This window comes from Rissa tridactyla, chromosome 5 (genome assembly GCF_028500815.1).
Source record: "Rissa tridactyla isolate bRisTri1 chromosome 5, bRisTri1.patW.cur.20221130, whole genome shotgun sequence".
Lineage (NCBI taxonomy): Eukaryota > Metazoa > Chordata > Aves > Charadriiformes > Laridae > Rissa > Rissa tridactyla.
In genome coordinates this window covers 42,359,854-42,377,530 of record NC_071470.1, presented here as the reverse complement: position 1 = coordinate 42,377,530, position 17,677 = coordinate 42,359,854, and the positions used below count along the sequence as shown (strand labels likewise).

At 38.8% G+C, this 17,677-nt stretch overlaps 1 protein-coding gene across 13 annotated transcripts in view; it reads left to right on the top strand.

Annotated features, from left to right (window-relative positions):
- PALLD (palladin, cytoskeletal associated protein) overlaps positions 1–17,677 on the top strand; it is a 198,083-nt gene that overhangs the window by 114,182 nt on the left and 66,224 nt on the right. The window contains exon 1 of one of the 13 annotated variants that reach the window (XM_054201829.1): positions 10,142–10,295. The exons of 11 other annotated variants lie outside the window; for them this stretch is intronic. The gene's annotated coding sequence lies outside the window, so the exon portion shown is untranslated. Of the gene's footprint in view, positions 1–10,141; positions 10,296–16,963; positions 17,129–17,677 lie in introns of those variants that run through there. One more of the 13 variants, XM_054201828.1, reaches the window with a different exon arrangement.

Here is a 17,677-nt window from a genome sequence, read left to right as displayed (position 1 = left end):
GAATTATAAATAAAATATTAAATAAAATGTAAAAAAAAAAAAATATTATATCATTTTGTATACCATAGTTTAATTCTACAACGTTTTTCCAATCATAATAAATTTCCCACTTTCTTCGCATAATTCATACCATTTTTGTCTTCGGTACTTTCTCAGGTAACCTTTTCCTTCTGATTTTGTAATTCTTACGCATTCACCTTCTCCTCACACATAGATTAGATTCTTAATGTTACGTTGTTGCTGTTTGAAATCTAGAAGCCTCTTGGGACAAACTTGAGTATCGAGTCTTTCTCTCTAGTGTGCCCTGAACAATTCCTGAGATTGAAACATGAGCTTTTTCATATTCTTCTTCACAGCAGCAGTTCCGTATGGTTCCTGGCTAGGCAAGGACTGATGAAGTAAAACCTGCTGCCACCATAATTTTTCTTCTTTGAATCTTCCAGCATGGTCATCTTTTTTAGGTTGGCAATATCAGAAAGTTGGCATAGCAACCACACACCACCTGGGAGTCCTTCCCCTGTGAGGCTAGAACAGTGCTGAGGGCCTGTCATGAAGAGATGGAGACATCCTTCAAAGTATTTACCCAGCCACCTATAAATGTATATGGCTAAACCTTTTTCCAGGACCACTCTCCTTTTCCCCCTAGTGTTACTTATGTAAATGAATTCTGCAGAGGGTGGTTATTTTACAACCATTGGATAATTGAGCAAGGAATTTTGGTTATTTTATTTTTAAAGTACAAAACCTCTGTAAAATATTTCTATAATGAAAAATAAAATATTTAAATAATTTATAGTAATTGCAGCAAATCTAGTGTGAGAGAGAGGTCATACAAAAAAAATCTCATTACAGCCATAGACAACTGTTAGTTGTCTAACAGTTGCCTAAAAGACCTTTTTATTTTATCAGTCTATAAATATTTAGTGAGAGACACTTACAGTTAAGTTGTTACTTTGAACAGGTCATCATAATGGGAGTTTGGTTTAGAAATTTCTGTACAAGAAAGATTGATTCAATTTAGAAACAGTGGTATTTTCCTGGCCCCAAGACACTCTTGGATAGTGGTCTTGACAGTATACCTATCGTGTTATATAGTATATTCTGTAAGTGCTGATTTCAGTATGTTAAACAACTTATTTTTCCAAAGTCTTCTAGCATAAACATCCTACAGCAAAATCCCATAAACATCCTACAGCAAAATTCTAAATACTGACCAATTTCAACTAACACAGTGGAATATCTTAGCGAGGATTAGATAACCCCCTCTTTTCCTCCTAAAAGCTGAAGGAAGGATAGGTTTTACAGAATGGCAGAGCATAAAGTTGTAAAAGGAACACAGTAGTTCTTTCAGAACAGACTCTCCATAAACTGAACAGACCCTGCAGCAAAATAAACAATGTTCCGTTATACAAGATACCTATAGGGAGCTCTCATTATGCCAAACCCAGAAAAAGATTTACTTTGGATTTGGCAAAGAAGTAATCCAAGAATATGTTTGGCAATGAGTATATTGGGGAACTGTCTTATTCTCCCCCCTCCTACCCCCCTCCGCCACCCTTATTGAATTCCTAGTGTTTTGGGGGTGGTTTTTTTCCAAAAGAGATTTTGCTAGTTCTGTAAATTCAAGGTAATCATAATAAAATGTTGTAAGCCAGCATATGTTAGTGTATATTAATCGTAAGGGCTGTGTTTCAACAAAAGGTGTTATGTTTCTCCAAATATGAACCATACATGTTATATAGTATTGTAGCAAAAGCCTTGCTGCAAGTATATTATGGTTTTAGTTTGATCAAAATAGTAGAATTTCGAGGGAAAATATACAATCATCAGTCATCTTTATTGGCAGCCACCCATTGCTGGGGAAAAAGGAGACCAAGCTTGTTCTTAAAAGTCAAGTTTTGGTCAGTGAATCAGTTTATTGATAGGAGCTGCAATTGATAGGAGTCTGCATTGCAGTCCTTTTTCAAGCCGGGAATATGTTTTTGTGATATGGAAAAATCCTCATTTGCTATGGGTTTGGGGACTATTTGTTTGTTTGTTTCTTTGGTGGTTGTTTTTAATTTTTTTTCCTTTTGATCATACTATATGTAATAAATTACACTGAACTGCTTTTAAAATAACTCCTCTGGATAAGTGCAGTTGTTGGTCTAGAAGATAAGTTTGCTTCAAGAGATTTAAAAGACCCTCCACTTATCCTTCCTCATCAAAGCAGACAACATCCATACTGTTGATATCAGTCGAATTAGTGAATATGCAAATGATGAATGAATTAAACTTCCTGCCTAAGAACCGCTCTCTACTGCTGTTGCACTTGCTCTTTACAATGGATGCTTGTAGAAGTCCATAAACCTTTTGGCATCCCAGAGTGCTGCCTAGGCGCCAGCCTGCAGCACTGCTCCCTCGGCATATCCTCTCAAAGGAACTCTTACCTTTAAAAGTTTTGGTTGAGATACAGCATCCCTGACCACGAAGCACTGCTCAAACATAGCAGTCCTTGTCATGCTTCTGGAACTCAAATGTTGTGTGTTGTTTAGGTTTGTCAAAAAAGGCCTAACTAAAACTGTAAAAGGGAAAGTATCAAAGATTCTTAGTACCTATGTGTCATCAGGTAGCAGCTGTTATCTGTCCTCTCCATTGCATTCTTTTAGTCTGATATAATTTTAAAGCCTAGTTACAAATTCAAATAGGATCTTAAAAACTGCTACAACCATGTGAAAGCAAAATGTTGTTTACAAGAATTCATACATGCTTCTCTGCATACCATTCCTTGGCATAATCAGGTCTTGTCACTCTCAGAATGAACAGCGTCCCTATAATATGCTGTTAATTTCAGGGTTCAGTTAGTTAGAAGAGGCTTAGCTAAAAAGTAAAATTACTGAACGGAAAATTGGTTCTGTTTTACCTGAAACCAGGACATTGTGATTTTACAGAGCATAGTCTTTTTAAACCATGGAAACTGCATACTTACAAAGTTTTTGTACATAATGAAAACCTGTACAGATAAATAGAATTTCAATGCTTTTAAGAAAGTCTACATATCTACTTCTTCATTGACTTTTCAGCATATTTTATCAGTGGCCACTCCATGATACCTATTCAACTTTGTTTTTAAAGAGACTTCCAGGTTTATTTTTATTTAATTTTCACTTTTAATGATCAAAAATCCTCTTTTAGAGAAGAAAAGGAACTGGAGAATACTTCAGAATCTTCTGGATATCTGTGGATTGGTATTTCTGTCCTATAACAGAAGTGTGGACATATTATTGCACGTTTTAACTGAGTTTAAAGTGAAAACCACTATGTTTCTAATAGAATTGCATAGGGAGAGGGGTAAAGTTTTAATAAAAATTCAAGATAAACAGCAGAAGTTTTATTTTAATATGTAGTTCAGTCTTTTTACTGATTCTTGTCCAGAAAATGGAAAGAAAATGGGAAAAAACCTGACCACCCAGCATTAACTGGAAATTAGATAGAAAAAATTTAGTGATAGCTGTGCAGTAATTTAGAATAACATGTCATCTACATCTTAGGGAGGCATCAAAACGTGCAGTCTTATACTACTCTTCACAGATTTACAAAACTCTTCCAATAAGCCTGGTTGGATGAAACGTAGCATTCTAACATTCAGGCTTACTGCAGTATAAACAAATTTGTCTTAAAATTACTTTCTTTCTGAAAATGAAGCTTTACAATACCATATTCCTTTGCAGTTTATTTTCATCTCAGCTGAACAGCTGATGTATGCAAAACTTGATGCTTCCCAAAAATACTGGTAAGAAGCCCAGAAAGAGATGTATGGTGCAAATTCTCTCAAAGGAGTTCTGTGGAAGTTGAGCATGTAAGACTAGATGAAAATTTAAGTTAAAACTAATTTGGAGAAGTTTATTCATCCATTTCTACCCATACATATCACAAAAAATTACGTGAAAAGAAGTTCATAAAGTCAAGTACAAGAAGTTAGTTGTATAGTCTTCTAATGATTCTCTTTAATCTTTACTCTCACCTTCATACAGAATCTCATCCAGTTGCCCAGTTGTCATCCTGAGCAAATGTTGGGAAAAGAGGCGAGACAAACTCCTTGTTTTCAGTTCTCATGCCTCGTATCTGTGATTCAGAATGGGATTTCTAGGAAAGTCCTGCTAAGCCACTAACAGTCCAGAGATCTAGAGTAGACCATCCTGTGAGTATGATCCATGGATTTCTGACCTGCTGGAAAAAGTCTGGCTGGAAATTCTGATGTCATACTGAGCATGTGCAAAGCTTAATTTTTGGTAGGAAGGGGTTTTGTTTGGTTGGTTTTAAATAAAAGAGCTCGTGATCTAGCCAAATATAGGCATAGTTTCATGTATCAAAAAAAGACTTATTTCTGGCACTAGTAAGATCCTCTGCCAAATAAACTAGTTCTGCACAGAAGTGTTCACATGCTAGAACATTCTTAAGATGTAAGAAGTACATTCCCTTTTCATTAATTTCTACTTCAAAGCTTTAATTTCAAAGGCACCTAAAACTTCTTTGTATAAAACTGTTAAAAAAAGACAACAAAAATATTCTGATCAGATGTTTGCCATGGGATTATTTCAGCACAAATGGAAATTTTGCAAAGCTGTAAGCAAGTGATTGCAGGTTCTAGCAACGTGCTGTGGACATCTTTAATAAGAGACGGTTCTTTACTTTGAAGAGCATATTACTACATACGAACAAACTGAACACTTTCTCGTGTAAGCATGGAAAATGCCCTGGTGGGTTTCACACCAACACCTTTGGCATAGGTGAGGGTTGTGCTGTTTAGTGTCTCTTTGGTTACCATAGAGAGAGAGGACTTGCTGATACAAGAAATTTTGATCTGTAAACAAAGGACCATACAGTGGTGAAAGAGCTCTCTTAAAAAGCATTTTGATACAGTGTTGGAGTGGTTCATGATCCACTAAGTAAGGAGAAGCACCAGGCAACAGCTTTTCTGTGTATTTCAGAACAATTGCATTCCTTTTTCTAAGCCAAAACATAGCCATCACCATTATATAAATGTAAATCTTTCTTGAGAAGTCTGGTTCTCTTCCTTCATTTCCTGTAGCATGTTAGCTGCAGCTTATTTCAGACTGTTTTCTCTTAAGCTCCCAGAAAATGTAAACAGAGCATAAAAATCTTGTCCACACATCTTCACACTAAGTCATTCTGAACTCCCACTAGGAGTACATTACCCATAAGATCAGTTATTGCAAATTACTATTGAAGTCTTTTTTTTCCCCTTTAAATATGTTGTAATGTCTAGGAAGAAGAAACATAGTTTCTAAAGGACAAAATTAGGTCTGTAACATGTTGTGCTTTGACAGTCCCGGACTTCAGGATGTATGCTTTTTTGTTGTACCATATAGTGGGTTTTGGTTGCTCAAAAGTTCTGTCCTTCTCCTGAGCATCCAATAAACATGACCCCTACAAAGGATGAGGATATGTTTTAGTACTTCTGCGCTGAATGCATGGTTTTCATTCATATATATATCCATATATATATTGTTAATGTTGCTCACATGGGTCTGTAATCAAAAAAGCATGCATTAAGGTTAAATGAGAATTCAATTCAAGCAATAAATTTATGTGTAGTAATTAAATATTTCTGACCGAAGTCTTGATATTAAGCAAATGTTTTTTGGTTTCAGTAAAAGATGGCATTTCTTTTAGAGTCCCTGTTACGTTTAGTCAACAAAAATCTGTGATACTTGGAAAAAATATATATATTTTTAGATATGGTAAGCCTTTCTGCACAGTTATGTTTAAATATTTAATGCGACACTAAGTTCAGGCAAGTAGCGCATGTTGCAGAGTTCTTTCTTGTATCAGTTGTCTGTTTTTCTTATCATGGTGAAAATGCTGAAGTAGAAATGTCTACTCTCTATCTATCTTGTGATTCCATGCAAACATATTTTAATGGTCAGCTAAACCGCACAGATTAATTTTAAACTGAGAAATAATCATTTTTTGCCCATGTCTGTGTGGCTGCCTATGGGTGTCTATACACTTGGTTGTGTGCATTCCACGTCTTTCCATGAAAGTTCTGGGAGAAATTTGCAGCAAGCAGTACTATCTTGGTTTCAATGTGGACATGTGTTTCTTTGAAGAGTATCTAAAATGTTTTAAAAAAGAAAAATGTATGAAGCCTACAGATTAAACATTGGCCAAAGCAATTTGGGACCATGTTTTGAAATAGTATATTTAGCTAATAAACTGAAGGCAGCAAATATAGCACTGATTTTTAAAGAGTTTTTGGGGAGTTTCAGGGGACTCTTGACTGATGAGCCCAGTATCTGAAAAATTAGTAGATTATATAGAAATAGTAGTATGATCTAGCATAAAGAAATTAGAATAATAAAATTATTAACATAATGTGACATTTTGGGGAGAAAAAAAATATTTTGCAAACAGAAGTAGCACCTCATAAATCTACTAAAACTATTAGGAAGAATCAACAAAAGCCACGTGGATGAGTCAAGTCTAGTTGATACAGTCCACTGGATTTCCAAAGGCTTTCAACACAGTCCATTTCAAAAGGCTTCTGAAGAAACTAAGTAGCCAAAGGATAAGGCTTGACAAAATATATCTTCTTGCCCAAATAAAAGTAAGTGTTTAAAAGAAAGTAACCAAAGTTAGAAGTAAACTCTCAATTCTCAAAAGAGCAAGAGATAACCGGTTGAACTCCACACAGAACTGTGCTGAGTCTGTCGCTGTTCATCATATGTGCCTCTTTTTCCACATCACTTATGTTTTAAAAAACAAAACCAAACCCCTTTCCTCCAAACAAAAACAAAAAATGGTGTTCAGGTTTCAGGTGTCTAGGTACAACAGATCTGTAAAGAGTAATTTTTATCAGTTAAGTCAATGTATATTCACATACTTTGGCAGGAGATTTGTTGAAGTGCTGTATTAAAATATATTATTAGCAGTATGTGTATCTCTACATCCAGAATATGTTAAGGTGTTAAGTCTGAGAAATACGATTATGTGTTATTGAATATGCTTTACAATATTACTAAAAGTTTTAGCAGTTATGCCAGTATTCTTAATTTTTATTACAAGGCTGAACACAAGTACAGAAATTCAGTTTTATTTTACTGATAAAGTGCTTGGGTTTTTTGATTGTTTTCATAATTCCTTTAATATTCATAAAGGATTTTATAGTTTATGAATTCAGCGCTCCCCAGCAGCAGGTTGAAAGAGTTGTTGCCAGTATTCTAAACCTAATAAATGGTTGTGCACGGGACTTAATAGCTTCGTATTCAGATGATAGAAGTACTCAGAAGTACTCAGGCCCATTGGGTTAATGATGTGATCGTTCCTGGCACATTTCTATTCTACTACTCCTGCAGAGCCTTCAGGTTTTTTGACTACTTAATACTGCCATAACATTGATGTGGGGCTGGACAGCACAAGTACACTCTGGCAGAAGTGCAGGTGGGACAGCAGACTGTGTGGTTCTTCGAGGGCAGCACTTCAAGCCCGGGAGAAAGACTCGGCCATGGCTCAGTCTAGTTGCAACCATCGATTTACTGTGTGCAGTTTTACAGTGGAGCAGTTTGAGTGGGAGGGTTCACTGCGGGAGAAGAAGGAAGGATTCAATTGTGCAAACACAAATTGGCAGCTACCAAAATGAGAAGACGGCTTGGGGAACACGTATGCTCTACTGGCTGAAAGATTGCCACTGGGGTCAATGGTAGCAATTTAACTATGTGGAGTATTTAGAGAGAGACAAACCTGTACTTTGAAACCTGTTTGACCAGACAGAGAGAGGTTTGGAATTATCATTGAAAGTCAGTTGAGTAGTAACTTCCAGATCTCTGGGAGATCATCCTTTCTGCAAGGGTAGAGGCCTAAGCTTTCATCTGCATTTATCCACATTTTTAGATAGCTTTCCTGAGAGCATTGTGAGTTCCTCATTCAGCAGAAAGATACTTTTATTTGCAGAAGGAAAATATGGCACAGCAGCAAAAAAACAAATGTAGAGCAGCACCTCAAAGGTCGAAGGGTATGTCCTCCTATCCTGAACGTATATGTTATAGTGTCATTTGTTCCATTCAGAAGAACTGATGTCAGATGACAGGGCCTTGATGGCAAATTGTTTGCAGAATCAGCAGTGAGTTATTTGTCAGTAGCCTGAACACCTGCTGGAGATGATGGAGTTGTTCTGAAATAAACCAGTAGTGCCTGCAGCCCTTAGCAATCCAGAGGATGACCTCCATGAGATATCCATTTTGTTTTAAATTACTATTTGACAATCATATGTCCTTAAGGCTTTTGTTTAATTTATTCTTAAAGCATTTCTGTATTTTGTATTTTAATTCTAGCATTTTCTTTGTCAGTTATGAATGTTTTAATTTCATTTATCTCAAAACAGATAACTTGAAAGCAGGAGATTTTTCTGGACATAAATTCTACTAAATTGTTCCTATATGTTTCTTACTTTGCCATAAGTTGATTGGTGGGTTGTTTCTTTTTTTCCTGAGGTGCATTTTAGCATGGTAGTTTATGTATGTAATGAAAATATGATGTGGTCAATATATTTCTTATTCTGCTAATCTTACTAAGCAGTTTCCTTAAGTTCTTCTAGTTTGAGAGTTTCTTACAAATAAACAAACTTGTTCAGGCCTCTGTTGAGGGCAAGAATGCAATGTTAAAATACCAGAGTCGGTTTTCTGTTGAGCTAAAAATACAACTGGCTTAATGTGTTGGGTGCAGCTGAACGAGTGTTACGGGAAGGTAGTTATAAATGCACCTTTGTACTCTCCCTAATTAATTTTTTTTCATGCACTTGTGCCCAGGAGCAGTCACTATTGCCCTGTACATCAGTGACTTAGCGCAGTGCTCTCTTTGTTCCAGTCTGCTACTTGTTTTCTGCTTCACCCAAACATCCAAAGGAGCTTGCAATAATGGAAGAGCTTTTGGCATTACTTAAGGACTTCTTTTCACAACCTAATACTAAAGGAACCATATTGAGACATATGGGAATGCTTCCAGACTCCCCAACAGAACTAGAAAGTTAGAAGTTTAGCTACAACTTCTTCTTTAATTTGTTGCAAAATACTGTTTCTTGTCATGCTGCCTTAGGGAAGACTATGTCACAGGACTTTTACTAATTTTGAATAATCACTTCATAAAGCATATTCCTTTTAAGGAGTCACAGCTCAATAATTTCCTTAGTCAGATAGAGATATCCGCATATTAACTGTGTTTGTTTCAGTTGTCACTGTGGACATATTCAGTATATATTGTCCTGAACTGTTACCATTTTCACATTTAAATTTAAAGAAAGGAATCACTTCCTGCAGGATTCCTTGGCATTTTTTTAAAAAATGACTGTTACATAAATGCCTGTGTGATATTCCACTTCAAAAAGACTAAATCTAAAAGATGTGAACAAAAAATACAGTGACCAGCAGAGCTAATTCTTTTATTTAAGCGTTCTTCCTTGCTCGCTGCTGGTCTTACTTTAGAGTTACACTGTAAATTCTTTCTCATGAAGTACCTGATGCGCTACTAAAACTAAGTCTCAAGCAACAGTAATAAGAGTAGGGAGAGTTCTGCTAGACAATTTACACCGACTGCCAGCAGGTATGCCACTTTTATGATGCCACTTAAAAGAGTTTAGGGATATTTTGCTAGTAAAACTAGTCTCGCTTGCTTTCTTCACGTAGCATAACAGAACAGCCACTTCTTAAAAAACAGGTAGCACTGTTGAGGGGTTCCTTTTTCTCTGCAGAAAGCACCGGTTAAATCCCTAAAGGACACGCCGTAACCTGTTCTAAAGAACAATGAAAAGCATGGCAAGAATCCGTGAGTTTTCACACTGGAACTCTGTAACTTCATTTCCCTTTGTCTTGCTGCCAGTGGTTTCGCGCACACTCCGCTCCGGCAGCCTCAAAAGCGGTACCGCCCGGGAAACCCGCAGCGGCTTCGGGCTCTTAGAGGTACCGGCCGCTCCAGGGGGGCGAAGCGAGGAACCAGAAATAGTTGGACGGCGCTTGTCGGGAGGATCCCCGCTGGAAGCCGGCCTGAGAGCCGCGGTGCGAGGCCTCTGCCCGCGGCGGGCCGCCCCCCCGTTCCCCCCCGGCCGCCGGCGCCCGGGGAAGGTGCTCCTTACATGGGCATGGCCGCTGCTCGCCCGGGGCCCGGGCGGGGTGGCCCCGCTGGAGCCCGGGCCGCGGCCGAGCCGGGGGCGGCGCGGCCCGGAGGGGTTCAGGCAGACAAAGAACAGTGCCGGCAACCAAATAAGGAAGTTGGAGCTGGAGGATTTCAGAATACGAGCAGAGGTTGGAGGAAGGGGGGGAGATGGCGGGGAAGCCGGGGAAGCAGTCTGTCTGCAGGAGGCCGCTTTCCGTTGTGAAAAGCGAAGTGGTAAATACAGGGGATCAAGGCTCACGAACTTGTCGTCGTCCTTCTGTAATCTTCTGCCAGCAAAGCTGAAGAACGCAAGCTGTGTTTGTCATATTTTCTCATGTTTCTGAAAGGTCTTTATAGATTTTTGTTTATAAAGGAGGGGTCTTTGGCAGCCCCGTTGGTTAGCAGCCTGAAGATAAATGAGTCTTCCTCTGCCAGGGGAAAAAAACCCCATTGTAGATAATTTCAGGCATTACGAAAACACATTATGAGTTTTTGTTTACTGCAGTGTTCTAATGAAAACTTAGAAATTAATCTAGAAAAGGTGTCTATGCACCCCTGAGACACTGAGGTGTCTTTGCAGTTGAGAACAGTAGGAAAGGGAGAAAGGGAAGAAAATGAGTACTGAAAAGAAACATCCTGACAATGCTGATAGATAAGCAAATCATAACAAAATGACTTGGTGGCAAAATATTCTGTGATGTCAGAAAAGCGAGTAAGCTACTGTTTTAAACATAGGTATGAAGTTCATAACCTGCAATCGTAATCCCTAGTATTTTGGGACATTTGGGGGTTTTTTTTCTGCTTATATGGGCTGAATTTAAAAGGTCTTATTCCTGGTGGGAAAAGGCACAGAACACCATTCACCTTCTCACTTCAGACTTACTCAGAGCAGGAAGAATTAACACAACAGAAACATTCAGTAGATGAGGGAGCAGCTGTAATCTCTGCTGACTGTGTGAAAGCTAGAACAGAGAAAGCTAAATAGCTGTGGGCACAAACTTCGGCAGGAACTTTTAACATACTGGCCTGTTTGCTCTGGTTTAAAACGTTAGCAACAGAATGTCTCCTAAATTCACAGCCTTTATAGCAAACAATTACATGCACTATGAGCTTGACATCCTGATGAAAGGAAGTAAGTTATGCCTTGATCTTGAAATTGTGACCAGATCAGCTCATAAACAGCTACTGAAAAACATTTTAAATATTGCGCGGAAGCCTGACTCAGAAGAAACAGCTTCTCTGTCTTTACTGACAGGCCTCCCAATTATAGCAGCTGTAAGTTACTAAAGTGTAACTAATTGAAAGATACAACACACTCATTATTAGCATATCAGGAGTATTAAAGGAGCGAATGTAGTGTTGCGATTTGAGTTGGGAACTTGGAGGGACTTATGGGTGACATTTGAGTTGCTATAACCATCTGTGACTTTATATAATCCTCCTAACAATTTCAGCATCTGAAGTGTAGGTAGACCTGTCACAGACCCATAGTGATGCTTGCAAATGTGATTTCAATATCGCAGCTGAAGAGTGTTATGCCAATTTTACTGTGAAATAAAGAAGAAGCCATAGATACAATGCTAACAAAACCACAGAGGGTAAGCCTTACGCAAGGTTATTTTGCTCTTGATCCTGATATGTTGATTGAAACAGAAGAATATTACAGGTGTCCTTGTAATTTATTTCATTAATAAAAAATAGAGAATCTGGTGAAAGTAGTAGAGTGAGAGAGAGTGAAAGTGTAAGGAAAAGCTGCAAGAGTTGGGAAACAAATACAGGGCAGAACGAACTGCACAGCTTGGGAGAGACAAGAAATTGGACAAAAACTTACAAAATAGATCTCCTTTGTGGTCTTAGTGAAACTGGCAGCTTAACACGGGTCAAAATCCTTTTCAGTCTGATGAATGAATCGTTTTCTGGGTTATATTTTGTTATATTTTAATGTAGCTATTTCAAGAGCTCGTGCACATCGCCATAGCAGTAGTTGTGCAGGCCAGGAAATTCTTATGGATTATTTATGGTCAGAACAGACTAAGAATGCGAGTAACAAAGTATCTCGGTACTTTAAGGAAGCCATTGGGATACTTCGCTTCTCTATATGCTTGTTGTTCAACCATTACTGTTCCAGTTCCTTGTTAGAAAGTGCGTATGTAGTAGACCCACTTTTTTTTCATGCCATCATATGGGTTACAGAGTAAGTCTAATCAGTTTCATTTAAACAATTTTGTACCCTGAAGACCCTTGCTATTTTAGTCTAAAAGATGAAGTAATTTGTATTATAACAAAGAAGACTTAAGCATGAGTCACTTCATCACTATGTACATATACACACATGTGTGTGTATACATATATGTCCATTAAAATGGTAATTGCTTTCTTATGAAAATTGTCTCAGCAATAGAAACTTCTAATTTTTGTTTTCCTCTGTGTGTAATGAGAAGTTTGGGAAGAGGTCCTCCTTTCACTTTATTTTTGTTGAATCATGTTTTAATAGATCAGAGACTTTGCAGTATGATTTGCTTTCAAATGTTGGCTCTAGGTATGGTTTCCTGTCTGTAAAACATATAACTTTGATGGTGTGTATTGACAGAACTGAAAGTGATGGGAAATGTTTGCTTAAATAATCTTTCTTGTACCAAACATGTGATCCTTTATTTTCCATAAGTGCTAAGAAAAACAGAAGCCACAAACAACTTGGTACTCCTAGTTCAGACAATGTGAATTTCGCCAACAGGAAATAATACTAAACAAAGCAATTTACAGTTATGGCCTCAGTCTCTGCCAACACCAGCAAAGTTAGGTAGTACAGGATGCTTGTAATACAGGATTCAAGAGATTTTGAAATAGTGCTGAATGCTTTGGACTGGTACATGTTTAGCAATTGCCATTTCAGAGGTGTAATTAGTCCCTTTTGTTTTTAGGAAAACCTAAATTTGCATTCTGGCTTTCTAAAGAAATCTCAAACTTTCATGCATTGCAGGAAAATCTGTGTCCTGTTCCTGGTTTAGTAATCCCCACTCAAAGCTTTTAAATGTTCTCAAGTGCAGTAGGGGAGGGGATGTAATTTTACAGAGACTTTTTTTGGTTTAAAGAAAAAAATAAAAATCCACAATGTTTGGCATGTCAAAGCTTATTTTGCATAGCTAGTGTAAGTGGGATGCATTTCCTTTATGTAAGAAAAACAGGGAGATTGCTGAATTGGCGTCCATAAATCATTGAATTCAATCAGCTGCATATGAATCAGTTTGAAAGCTTGTAAACTCTTTCAGTTTTCTCTTCTAGTCCTTCAGTGCCTGTGTTATTGCCATTTCCATCTGAGCTTAACAATGTTTGGACTGTAATATGATGCAGATCTCCGTTGTGGCTAGCTGAATACTCTTTGGGTTGATTTATAGGCCTCTCTAATTAATTTTCAGTTTTTAAGACCAAAAGAATCACATGTCATGTATCTCCCCCATCTAGAAAAGACCATTTGAATCTCAATCAAAACTTCTTGCTAGACCTCAGAATTTTTTAGTGGGTTTTTTTGGTTGTTTTCTTTTTGGAAAAACATCCTGTTTTGATTTAAAGAATTTGAGAGATCTGGTCTTAACTAGCATGATCAGAACTGCACACTGCAGTGTAGCTTTTAATGTCTTTCTTATTCAGCAGCTAGGATGCTAAAATTTTGCATATCATAATGAAGAAAAAACAAGTAGGCAAATAGAAGAAAGGAAATAGAGGCGTGGAGTTATTTGTATTGTAGTAGCACCTGACAACTAGCTGTTGTGGATAACAATGTATGTATATTCTATTAAAATATACCTCCTTCGTTGAAGATACACTGCAAGCAAAAATGTTGCTTTTGAGTACTATGAATTATTCTGTAGTAGTTTAGGGAAGTCTGTTGAGTTGTTTTATCTTCATTTGTTTTCACTCAGATTCTGCAGATGTAATTACTTGGCGTAAGGTTTTCTCTCTGCATTTTCAGCTTTTTTTCATGAAGTCATCCTTTTTAGTTTTCATACTTTAAGCGATACTAATTTCATTTTATTTACAGGGTGGTATAAAAAGTGAATCTTCATTTTGTGAAGATTGTCAAAGTTTGAATGAACGCTAGCAAAAAGAACCCTTATATGACTTCAGGCAGTTTGGTGTTTGCCTGTTTTACTAATGGCATTTACCATTACCTCCACTAGTTCACAGAAATTAACTTGGGGTTTTTACTGCATTTTTCCCAAAACTGTTGTAATCGTCATTACATTTTAAATATTTCATTTAAATATTAGGACTTCAACGGAGTTGTATGCAATTGTCTTTTTACATATAAATTGTTTTCCCTCATTTTAGTTTGCCAGTCTTGCTGTACATACAGTTTGAAACTCCTTAAACTAGAAACAAATGTTCCTGGAGCTGGAATGATAGGCAAAGTTGTTTACAAGAAAGAATCACAGATCACATTAAGCTTTAAGTTAAGCATATGGTTTTGTTTCCTTTCTCTTTGGATCTCTATCTCACTTTGTGCCTCTTGTTTGGTTCCCAGTAAGTTGAGCTTCGTTTTCACTTTCCGTGCCCAGTTATGCTTGTGGAGTCACAGTGAAGCAAGTGTCTTGAACTAAGCTGATGTGCACAAGCTGTCTTTTTGCTTTCATCTTCCATCCCCGTGAAGTGCACATGAGCATACATGCATAGACATAAAATTCTTCTCCAAAATTCCTGGAACATATGTGCAAAATATGTGCAATGTAAGAGCTGTGACAGAAGAAAATGTCAGAGCACTCAGTTGTCTTTACTGCACTATTAACTCACTCTGTTATAATCAAATACAAAGGAGAAGGTGCAGTTAAGACACGTGATGTCCAAATACGGTTTTTCTATAATTGGCTTTTCCTATTGTACATCAGTCTGTTCTTTGTTGTGTGTGTTACGTTACCTGCAGGTATTACTGGCTGAACTGTGTTCTGCGTGTTAGATAAAATACTCTCCTTGACCAGCATACTTAGCCAAAATCATATAGAGACCTGATCAGTGATGAGTGATGCTCTTTTTATCTTTGTGCTATCTTTAATACTATGTGTATGAGCTACCATGCTTCTTCCCCATAGTCACGTACCAGAATTGGAAACAGAGTGCTAGTTCAGTGCCAGTCTTCTCGCTGCTGGGGTCTGGCATGTCACACTCTGTTCTAGCACTGGGGAGATGCTTTATTTCCCCCTCCCTTTTTCCTAGATGGCAGCTTTGCTGTGTTCTCCCTGTGTTGTTCTGGGAGCCGTTGAGTGTTGCAGAGTGAGTTCTGAGTCCTAAAGAGGGTTGGGTGGTGAAAAGGGTGAAGGGGGTTGAGTAAGCAGGGGAAATTTCAGTGCCACCTTGTTCTGCATCATCCACCGTAGAATGAAGTGTCTCAGGTACAGGTCTTGCTTACCTTGGGGGTTCATACCAGCTGGAGGAAAATAGTTTGGTGATGTTCTTGTGTAAGCCCAACAGATTCCAGGCATCTAGAGCTGGACTGCAATACACACCGATTGGAAAGTGGAGCTAAAAAGAGAAAGAGAAGCACCCTTACTTTCAGCTGTTTTAATATCTCTTAACCATTGTCCAGGTTATTTAATAGTAGTGAGATAAAAGGCATCATGTTCGTACACTTTTTGCTGTCCACGTTGTAGAACATTCAAGTGTTCTTGATGACCTCTGTGGGCTTGAGAATAGAGGTTTTATAGACGTGTCTTTTGAGATTGTCCATCTTGTTTTAAGCAGATGTTTAAGTAGATGTTACTAATGATTAGTTGTGTTCTGTGATTACTTATGAAACTGATGTTGGCATGTAATCTGTAAGAAAGCACTGAATCCAGACCAAGTGGGTTCTGGTAGGAAGGGTATGTGAACCAACAACAGAATCTGTTCTTCAGTCTTCGTCTCCTTGTGGAAAAAAGAAGGAAAAAAAAGACGCAACTACCTCCAAGTGATGCCCTTAGTGGAATATACAGTAGTAATTTTTGTATTTACAGTAATTGTTGGCACTCTGGATGGTTTTGCATAATTAGTCTGCAAAATAGCATGATTTTTGTAACATATTGTAAATCTTCTCTGAACTCTGATGATATCCTTTAACAGGTGAAGACAACACAGGAGTTTGTTTATAAAACAGGTGACTAAAGCGTGCAATAGTGATACGTTTTTTCTGAAAAAAGCTTCAAATTCAGTTTAACCTGAAAACTCAGGGACTTGGCAGTGATGCGCAGTGGCATAAGCGTTATTTAAAAAGGAACAGAAAATTATTAAAAAGCTTAGAAGAATGACTTGAGACGTTGCTTCTGCAGTTCTACATTAAAACATGCAGCCATCCCACCAGCTCTGTTGTGCAGACAAAAATGTTGTGGAGATCATGGAAACTTTTCCTACGCAGAAAAGCTAATGTAAACTCTCGTGGCGACGTTTTTGTGCAGCTGTAGGGCAGTATGGCTGTTTTCCTCTGCTTTCCAGGCAGCTGCAGCGTCTGCTTCTGCTTTATCAGAGATTTCTCAAGCTTTTCTGCTGGCTATGGATGCCGAGTTCCTGGGGGGAAGAAAGTGAACTTCCAGCATGGGACCCGAGCCTTTTTTGGCAAAAAGCGTATCAAAACCTCCCAGTTCTTGCAGCTCCCATGGCAGAGTAATTAAGACTTAGTCTGCAGCATGAGGGAAAGACGATCCCGATGGCGATTCGCTGCGGGAAGCCCGCATTTCCCTGCCGTTCCCAGCAGCCCGGTAACGCCTCTTGCAGGCGCGGGGGAGCGCGGGCTGGCGGCGGGACTCTTAACGTGAAGCCTCCGGAGTGGGACGCGCCGGCGGAGGCTCCCTGAGTCACGGCGCGCTGCCTGCGCCGCCCGCCCTTATATAGTGCCGGGTACCTACGGTAGCCGCGCCGCTCCCGCTCCGCTCCCGCTCCGCCGCCCAGCTCCGCTCCCGCCGCCCCTCTAAAACTTGCGCTCGGGTATGTGATAACGGCCCGCGCAAGCGTTGCCGAGGTAAGATGGCAGGATGCTTTTTCCTGAGTTCGCACGGGACGCGTTTTCTGCGGGTGAGGCGAAGCGAAGGCACGGCAGAAGCGGTGATGGAGAGAAAGCGAGGGCATCAGGGCAAATGAAGTCGTTGCTGTGATCGAGTCGGGCTGACCGCGTTTCTTTCGAGTGTTTCCTTTTCGTACGACTGCTTCTTGCCCTTTTAGTTTGGCACATTGTCTGTGGGTGCGTTCGAGTTTGGCTGGTGCACTTTATTTGCAGACCTTGGCCATCCGCTTGGTGTTTCCAAATACAGAAAGGATGCTGTTGTGGCGGCAGCAGCCGAGTGTATCTCCGTACCTCAAGCCTTGCTAAATTAGTTGTTAGTTTGTTAGTAAATGTGACCGAGTAGTAAGATAGGAATGTTTTCGCAGCCTTCTTTGTAGAAGACTTCTGTAGGAAGCCGGTGATACTCCTGGGTGAAAAGAGAGTTGGCAATGAATAGGAGACTTGGATGTTTTAGAAAACTTACTATGACTTCTTACAAAAATTAAACCAAAATCAAGCAAAATATTG